This window comes from Tachyglossus aculeatus, chromosome X1 (assembly GCF_015852505.1).
Source record: "Tachyglossus aculeatus isolate mTacAcu1 chromosome X1, mTacAcu1.pri, whole genome shotgun sequence".
Taxonomy (NCBI): Eukaryota; Metazoa; Chordata; class Mammalia; order Monotremata; family Tachyglossidae; genus Tachyglossus; species Tachyglossus aculeatus.
Window position 1 is genome coordinate 60,384,431 of NC_052101.1, and position 6,000 is coordinate 60,390,430.

Here is a 6,000-nt window from a genome sequence, read left to right on the forward strand (position 1 = left end):
ACTTTTTCTGGCCAGAACGAGCTTACAGTCCAGATGGGGAAATCAACAAATAGATGATTTCTAAGGCATGTTTCTGTGCTGGAAATTTTTTTTTAAAGTATAGATTTGCCTTAACAAAGACTTCAGTTCTTTTTAATTTATTTTGAATGGGAAATCTGAAGACTGGTGGGAAGAGAAAATGAAAAGATGCTTACTTGTTCAGTACTTGCTATGCCAAAGTCCCCAGGTTTTGCCACCAGGTCATTATGGTGACCTCATTCACTCCCACGGCTTCAACTATCATCTCTACGCTGATGACACCCAAATCTACATCTCTGTCCCTGCTCTCTCCCCCTCCCTCCAGGCTCGCATCTCCTCCTGCCTTCAGGACATCTCCATCTGGATGTCTGCCCGCCACCTAAAACTCAACATGTCCAAGACTGAACTCCTTGTCTTCCCTCCCAAACCCTGCCCTCTCACTGACTTTCCCATCACTGTTGACGGCACCACCATCCTTCCTGTCTCACAGGCCTGCAACCTTGGTGTCATAATCGACTCCGCTCTCTCACTCACCCCTCACGTCCAAGCCGTCACCAAAACCTGCCGGTCTCAGCTCTGCAACATTGCCAAGATCCGCCCTTTCCTCTCCATCCAAACCGCTACCCTGCTCGTTCAAGCTCTCATCCTATCCCGTCTGGACTACTGTATCAGCCTCCTCTCTGGCCTCCCATCCTCTTGTCTCTCCCCACTTCAATCCATACTTCACGCCGCTGCCCGGATTGTCTTTGTCCAGAAATGCTCTGGGCATGTTACTCCCCTCCTCAAAAATCTCCAGTGGCTACCAATCAACCTACGCATCAGGCAGAAACTCCTCACCTTCGGCTTCAAGGCTCTCCATCACCTCGCCCCCTCCTACCTCACCCTCCCTTCTCTCCTTCTACAGCCCAGCCCGCACCCTCCACTCCTCTGCCATTAATCTCCTCACCATGCCTCGTTCTCGCCTGTCCCACCGTCAACTCCTGGCCCACGTCATCCCCCTGGTCTGGAATGCCCTCCCTTTGCCCATCCGCCAAGCTAGCTCTCTTCCTCCCTTCAAGGCCCTACTGAGAGCTCACCTCCTCCAGGAGGCCTTCCCAGACTGAGCTCCCTCCTTCCTCTCCCCCTCCTCCCCCCACCCCCCCGCCTTACCTCCTTCCCTTCCCCACAGCACCTGTATACATGTACATATGTTTGTACATATTTATTACTCTATTTATTTATTTTACTTGTACATAGTTATTCTATTTATTTTATTTTGTTAATGTGTTTGGTTTTGTTCTCTGTCTCCCCCTTCTAGACTGTGAGCCCACTGTTGGGTAGGGACTGTCTCTATATGTTGCCAACTTGTACTTCCCAAGTGCTTAGTACAGTGCTCTGCACACAGTAAGCGCTCAATAAATATGATTGATTGATTGATTGATTGTTGTTTAGGGACCACCTCTATATGTTGCCAACTTGTACTTCCCAAGCGCTTAGTACAGTGCTCTGCACACAGTAAGCACTCAATAAATATGATTGATTGATTGATTATGGCTGAGAAAAATGTTCTGTGAATAAAGAAACAATTATATGGACTTCTGATCAAGAAAAAAGTTCAGATTTGGGGGACTAGTAGGTGTAAGTTATTTTTATAAAATGAGGGATACTTCTATCTGGGCTTTATATCCCTATGTAAGATCTTCCGTTCATGGGTGTTATCGACAAGTAGGGTGCAAAATAGGTTAACACGGTGTAAATCGGCCGCAGGGTTCTTGAACCCAGGGTGGTGATGCAGATAGGAAAAATGACTCGGAGACATGAGTTCAGATAGAGCAGCAAAGAAGGAAAGTGGCTACCTGCCCGGTCACCTCCCGGGGTGGGGGCGGGTGGGAGGGGTACGAGTGACAAGCAGCCCCGATCCCAATATCACTGTGTCTTTTACTGAGTTACAGCAACATGGGAACGGGGAATTTGGGACTTTCAGGAATTGGGACCGGCAGGATGTTACACATTATCTTTGTTCTCCGTTCCCAGGCCTTGCATAGATAGGTAATAGGGATGTAAATTCTTGTGCCCTGTGGCCTTGCATAGACAGGTAATAGGGATGTAAATTCTCTTCGGATGGGTGTTACTTGTTGATGGCCTTGAAGGCATCTTTTACAGACTTGTTCTCTCAGCCTGCAGAAATGGAGGGTTACTGTCAGCAAGCATATACAAAATGGAGTCAGTCATGTCAAGTCCTGCTGTGGACAACAATGGGTATGTTTCAGTCTTAGAGAGATCTGCATGAACCAACTCAGAATATATGGAGAAAACAATGGTCAGTCGATTGCCATTTCACAGAATGAAGAGGGGAAAGAAACTCCCACAAAAACAAGTAGTAAATCAGATATGTTCAGGAGTAAATAATGTATTTTCAGAATGACCTTAACTTTCAGCTATAATCATGCTTATTTTCAAATGGGGAAATTGAGGCAGAGGTAGGGTGAATCGATGCAAATTATTCAGCAACTCAGTGGAAACAGGACTGAGGAGATGGGATCCTTTAATCCCCTTCTTCCTAGCAAGCCTAAGCACTCTAAGTATATAAAGCAGTTTCCCAAATGAAAAAAGGAATAAAAGCAAGGGAACTTACTAGTATGTCCTAAGTACATGATTTTAAAAGCCTTTAATGTCTCATAGAAGTTTAAAAACTAATCTTAAAACATAGAGGCATCTGTAAAAAATTCTTATCTTTTCCAGAACAGCTTTACTCTCAGTGGGAGATTCACTCTAATATCTTAATTGCCAGCTCAATTTCCCTGAATCTACTCAGGAAATTGATTCCAAGACATTCTAATATGTGTTTCTTTAAACTACTGATAATCAAAAAGATAAGCTCATTCACTGGCAATGTAATAGTTACTCGAATTTTTTCTCTCCCAAAGCTGGATATTCTTAGTTTACATTTGGCAGTATTAATTGGAGGCCTTTTACCTGCTCCTCAGAAAACAGCACTCCTCTTTGGCTGTTGATTCTTCTCAATAGGTCACCCCCATCGCAGTATTTCAGTGCTTAGAACAGTGCTTTGCACATAGTAAGTGCTTAATAAATACCATTATTATTATTATTATTATTATTATTACAGTACATAGCTTGTTCTTCTCTATAAGAAAAGACATCATTTGGAAAAAGAATTGTTTCATTTACTTATCAATACTTACTTTCCGGCTTTTAAGTACTGGAAAGAAAGAAAAACACCCCAATCTTGTTCTAATCCCTGGTCTGCCACTTGCCTCCTGGGTGACCTTGGGCAGGTCATTTAAATTCTGCACTTCTCAGTTTCCTCATCTGTAAAATGGGGATTAAACATACCTGTTCTCCCTCCTTCAAACTGTGAACTCCCTGTGGGGCCGGGACTTTCTTTGATCCACCTGCCTGTGAGGGCTCAATAAATACCATTGATTGATCGATTGATTGAGCACCAACAGACACGATCAAGGAGTTTACAGTCTGGTTAGAAGGAGAAGCAGCCAGGCCTTGGGGATAGAAAATGGGCCTGGCAGTCAGAAGGACCTAGGTTCTAATCCCAACTCCTCCATTTGCTGCTGTGTGGCCTTGGGCAAGTCACTTCACTTCTTTGTACCTCTGTTACCTCATCTATAAAATGGAGATTAACACTGTGAGCCCCATGTGGAATGGAGACTGTGTCCAACCTGATTAGCTTGTATCAACCTCAGTGCTTAGTACAACACCTGGCACATAGTAAGCACTCAACATAAACCATAAAACAAACAAAACCCTAGGAGGTCTATCCATGTATTTTCAAAATATAAGCCAATAATCAACTGAATTGTTGTTTTGAGCACCCCAATTCTGCAATTTGAGCTCCAGGATAAAGAACTTGTTTTATCTGTTTCCTCTCACTATTTTTCAAAAGTCCAAACTTAGATCCAACAGCTTCATTTGTATTGACCAACTGCCTGGTATCGCAGAGATGAGCAGCCCTATATGAGCTACCACATTCCTGGTTTATTCTAGAGTAAACTGAAAGGCTTCACAAACACTTCAATTTAAAATAAGGAAATATGGAATAAAAACAAATCTTGAAGAGAACTAAAGAATGCTACAATATTAGAATGCTTCCCCTTGGCCAGGAGGATGACTTCTTTCTGCGAAGCTTTTCTTGAATTGGCATCTGAAAAGGAAGTAATACAATCACCCATCCTTATCTGTAAAATCTAAATTCCTCATTGGGTTTTAACTATTACTTCAAGAAGTCAGAGCCATACAAGCTTCAGGATTTCTTGAATATTTGAATACAGTAGTCCAGAAGTGATGGACTACTGGACTATGAGAAGCAGCATGGCCTACTGGAAAGAGCATGGGCCTGGGAGTCAGGGGACCTGGGTTCGAATTCCAGCTCCACCGCTTGCCTATGTGCCCTTGGTCAAGTTACTTCTCAGTGCCACCGTTACCTCTCTGTAAAAAGGGGATTAAGACTGTGAGCCCAATGTGGGGAAAGAACTGTGCTTAACCCGATTATCTTGCAACTACCCCAGCACTTAATACGGTGCCAGGCACATAGTGAATGTTTAACAAATACTATAGAAAAAAAGGAATCATGCCTGAGGACAAGCAGCAATTGCTCTACAGTGTAAGAGAATCAATGATGCCCCATCCAAATATTTATGAGAAAATTTTGTACACAAGATTACCTTAATACTGTCCTTACAGAGCTGTTTTGGACTATCCTCTACTCCACTGTTTCATACTTTCTTTTTCATGATCCTTCTTATAGTTTGGCAAAAGTGGTACTATATACTTCACGCTGCTGCCCGGATCATCTTGGTGCAGAAACGCTCTGGGCATGTTATTCCCGTCCTCAAAAATCTCCAGTGGCTACCAGTCAACCTACGCATCAGGCAAAAACTCCTCACTCTTGGCTTCAAGGCTCTCCATCACCTTGCCCCCTCATACCTTACCTCCCTTCTTTCCTTCTACAGCCCAGCCCGCACCCTCTGCTCCTCTGCCGATAACCTCCTCATTGTGCCTCGTTCTCGCCTGTCCCACCATCGACCCTTGGCCCACGTCCTCCCCCTGGCCTGGAATGCCCTCCCTTCACACATCCTCCAAACTAGCTCCCTTCCTCCCTTCAAAGCCCTACTGAGAACTCACCTCCTCCAGGAGGCCTTCCCAGACTGAGCCCCTCTTTCTTCTCCCCCTCCCCATCCCTCCCACCTCCTTCCCTTCCCCACAGCATCTGTATATATGTTTGTACAGATTTATTATTCTATTTTACTTGTACATATTTACTATTCTATTTATTTTGTTAATGATTGCATCTAGCTTTACTTCAATTTATTCTGATGACTTGACACCTGTCCACATGTTTTGTTTTGTTGTCTGTCTCCCCCTTCTCGACTGTGAGCCCATTGTTGGGTAGGGACCGTCTCTATATGTTGCCAACTTGTACTTCCCAAGTGCTTAGTACAGTGAAGAATATGATTATAAGAAAAAGAACTACTCCCTTTGATACCATTCAAACACACAATGCCAGAATGGACAAATTGGAGTCATTTTTATTTCAAACTTTATGTCTGTTAAATTGATTTCTTTGATAACACATTGCTGGTTATCTGCTTTTCCTTTTGCCAAGAATACGTTCCCAAATGCTCCTTCCCCAATCATTTTAATTACGTCACAATTATCCATGATTTACTTACTGCTGGATAATATCTAAAATTAGGAAGTAGAGCATGATTCATACTTAATTTGGCACATTAACAAAATTAAAAGATTTATGCAATTATAATAAGTCACCATGAGAAACATTAAATCTGGCTATATCTGTTGTGTATAGTGCACTCAGCCTGTAATCACCCCATTATTTGTTAAGTTCTTATTTTGTGCCAAGTCCTGTGCTAAGGGCTGAGGTAGAGCCAATACAATTAAATCAGACCCAATTCCTGTTCTTCATGGGGCTCAAACAGTTGAGCTCATTTCCTTCTAAAATAGCATTTA

The 6,000-nt window shown here is 43.1% G+C and overlaps 1 pseudogene; it reads right to left on the minus strand.

The window, feature by feature from the left end:
- Nucleotides 1-5,691, minus strand: part of LOC119949861 — a 33,393-nt pseudogene extending 27,702 nt beyond the window's left edge.
- Between the last annotated feature and the right edge of the window lie 309 nt (nt 5,692-6,000).